Source organism: Chroicocephalus ridibundus, chromosome 6, assembly GCF_963924245.1.
Source record: "Chroicocephalus ridibundus chromosome 6, bChrRid1.1, whole genome shotgun sequence".
NCBI classification, from domain to species: domain Eukaryota; kingdom Metazoa; phylum Chordata; class Aves; order Charadriiformes; family Laridae; genus Chroicocephalus; species Chroicocephalus ridibundus.
In genome coordinates, this window is record NC_086289.1 from 49,310,352 (window position 1) to 49,313,957 (window position 3,606).

At 39.2% G+C, this 3,606-nt stretch overlaps 1 protein-coding gene across 6 annotated transcripts in view; it reads left to right on the forward strand.

Moving 5' to 3' along the window:
• Positions 1-3,606, forward strand: part of XRN1 (5'-3' exoribonuclease 1) — a 43,360-nt gene that overhangs the window by 37,320 nt on the left and 2,434 nt on the right. The window contains exons 44-45 of one of the 6 annotated variants that reach the window (XR_010071775.1): positions 907-1,969; positions 2,065-2,162. The gene's annotated coding sequence lies outside the window, so the exon portion shown is untranslated. Of the gene's footprint in view, positions 1-906; positions 2,163-3,606 lie in introns of all 6 variants that reach the window. The other 5 variants (XR_010071774.1, XR_010071773.1, XR_010071776.1 and 2 more) reach the window with 5 other exon arrangements.

Consider the following 3,606-nt stretch of genomic DNA (forward strand, 5'->3'; position numbering starts at 1 on the left):
AGAGCAGTATAGGCTGCTGGAACCTCTGAGTTTACTGAGCCTATACTGAGATGGTTCGTTCTTCTAGATTTTTCTCTGTTTAATTTTCTTTTTTCTTCCCCTTGCTTTTTTAATTACTCTTTTAAAGTGGCTAGGTCTTACTGAAACAATGGTTCTTAAGTGCTTTTTCATCCCTTTAGCCTCTAGCATATCCATTCTCTTGTTCTACTTAAGCTTCATTGATGGCCACTTTCCTCTCTTTAAGATTTTTTTTTTCCTGTGAATTTCCAGACTTTGAAATCAGTGTTCTTTTAAAGAGCTGTTCAGCCCTAGATTTTCTATGTACAAATGACCATTCATCACATGTGTATGTACACACACACACACACACACATATATATATATATATGGGTTTGGGACTCAATCTCTTTATTTTCACAAAGCTGTTCATAGTTATGTCATATTTAGTTCACATCATAATTCCTCAAGAGACATCCGGAGGATGATGGACATTTTCTTGTATATACACATTGCACATCTCTGAATGTAGTTCTTATGTAGTGTGGGTTAAAAGCATGGGCAAATAATGAAACATTAACAGAATACGTATGCCAGTTTTCACTTCACTTGTTTTGGTAAATAAATTCTTGGCTTAAAACGTGGTTGTCCTAAAGTCCACCTCATTCTCTGTCAAAGGTTACCTCTGTCACAGAGCTGGCAGAAGGGAAGGACTGCTTGTACCTCAGGCACGATGCGAAATCTCACGTATGTGGGCACAGTTTTGATGTGCAATTCTCTAGTGAAAATGCTGGCTTAACCAGTCTCCTATTACTTGTTCCCACTGGATCGTGCCAAACTCTATCGCCACATTATGAACCATATCAAGGAATTAATCTGATTGAAACTCTCCCCCATGTTATTTTTCAGCCTGATAGTTTGCCGTGGAGCCACGAGAACAGCTGTGTTGGTACAACAGTTCGCAGTGTGAGGGCGGGATGATTTAGCAAGAATGGAACTGCTTAAGAAACATCCCATTGCTGCCTAAAACTCATATCACCCCTGGAGCTAAAATGCTAGATTAACTGATGTCATTGTACGTGGTTCTGTCGACTTCAAGGAGAGTGGTAAATTCTGGCAGGAGTACAGGAGGAACTGCTGAGAATGGTCATATGGTAAATTATTGCAGCAAAATTTGCCAAAAGGTCATCACTTTCATTTTGGGCTGTCTGTTAAGTTTTTAGGCAAGGCTTAATGAATGACGTGTGTGGGCTGCACCAACCAATGGAGAAACAGAAATCAGTGGGCTCTTTCTTATTTGAATGCAAACTGACAAAGGACTCTGAGGTCAATGCTTTCATAATGTTAAAACTTGTTAAAATGGTAGAGCTAGGGAAGTAGTTAAAATGGTAAATTAGAGCTTGATGAGGCAGCAGAAGGGTAGACGCATCTTGACAAAATACGGCTAAGGAAGGGAAGTTAAAGAGGAAAACATGCATTCCAAGTTTTGGGTCTTGCTGTCCTAGATTCCGGTAGCTGGAATCCTGTTAGCACTGCCAGTGGCAAGTTTGATCCTTACTGGAAGCCTGGGGTGAGCAAAGAGGCTCCTATGTATCGGTCGCACCACAGAAATGTACCTGAGAATACTTCTATTTGAAAGAAAAAATAAGTTACCTATTCCAAATACAGTTTAATTAATAAATTGGAAATTTTAATTAATAATCTGGTGCTAGAAAATATCAATATAATGTTTTCTTTCTAGTTATTAGGTCTGCTGGGTCTGTAGCACCCCCATCTCTCAAGGCCTGTTTTAACCTGGATAACTGGGGCAAACCCCTCTTGTTTGGCATCCTCTAAAGTGTACTTATTGCTGACTGAAACATGCTGAACGTGGTGACATTGCTTATAAATATTCAATATGAACTACTTGTGGTGTGGGTTTTGCCATTTCTGCCAGTCATGGATGATCTTGTCCCTGATGTTCTGCCATTTGGTTGGTTTTACTTCATAATAACTCCTTTCCTTTGCTACAGCATTGATCCAAGTCCCTGGAGTGCCTCCACTCCTTCATTTGGTTTGATATTCCAGGAAAAGATAAGACCAGTCATGCTTTCCAGAGACAAAGGAAACTGAGGATTTCAGCAGAGAAGATGCAGAAGCATGGGACGTGGCTGCTGCGTTAATGGGTATGTGACCCCAGGTGTGTGAATTCTCTGCCTCCTGAGCAGTGGAAGTGGCACATGCACGCTCCCACTCCAAAGGGAAGACGAGGGTGGTAGCAGAGGTTACACAGGCTGGTTATCAGCCTTTGGAGGGTGTCGGTACATCTTCACTTTTAATTGAATGTTTCTGGTCTGTGCTAAAATGAACTTGGGATTTTTACCCATGTTGGTGATAAGATTTTTCTCTGAGGGTGACAGAGGTTTTGGGTATACAAAGAGTGCCTGGGTGGGAATTATATTATTTATGACAAAATAACATTAGCTAATGCCAGGTAAGTCATGTATGGACAAGCTGTGCATGTCTGAAAACCTCTTGCCTCCTTTGTTGCATTGTTTTTATCACATTGCAAACAGAACAATAATATAAAATTTGTATTTCATAAGCCTCTCATCAATTGAGCAATTTAAATACATGCTGTATAACTGAGATTTACGCATGGACTGCAACTATGCAAGTTGGTTCACGTTATCTTTTTCCAACATACATTTGGTGTTCCTTTTCAAGATGCATCTAAGCTCCTATTAACATTTTAAACAGAGTTTAAGATTTGCATAAAGAAATCGGTTTGCATAAAGAAATCAGCTTATGGTAACTTCCATGCTATAGAACGGGTATGTATTTATTACATTAAGAGCTTCTAGAAGAAAAAAGTAACCTGTACCTCCATTTTCTTTTGGAAGTTTTGTTTCATCTTACAGTGAGATGGGCCCCGCTTGTATTGATACTGTAAAAAGATGAAAGATGTCTCGATGCATTTTCCCAATTTTACTTAAGGCTTCTTAGTTTTTGAATGTTTGGAGAAGTTTTTGTCTTTTTACACCAGTTACACATGTTGAGTCTTATTTTGGGAGCTTTCTTCAGGAGTTCTAAATAATTATTATTTACTGAAACTAACAGAATAATTGAATTGCTTTGAAGAAAAATAGTCTGAATCGGATATGAAGTACTTCATACCTTTCTCTGACATACATCTGTTAGCTGTATGTCAAGAGATTATAACTTTTCAAGTTGTAGTCAAAGAGAATATAAAAGTCAAAGAGATGATGACTTCTTAATGAGTCGTTCCTTTGGGAGGAGAGTTAAAGCAGCCATTCCTTGGCTTTCTCTTTCACATGCCTTCGGAGCCCCGTGATTCGAACCTTTGTCCCAGTGACCTCTGTGGCTGCCCGGGCGAGGGGGGCACCTCTCCTTATGCAGCTTTCACTTTCCTGGTTTAAAGATCCGATAACGTCAGGCTGTTATCCCACATAATACCCTTTCATTGTTCATAATGCAATTTTTTGCAAGAGGGGACAAACAGAAGTGCAAGGGGAAAATACTCTCTCTGTATTTTTTGCTTTTCCTGCTCTAATTAAATGAGGAGTTAAAACTAATTGACAAATTCTTCTAATTAAATCGGGGTTAAAA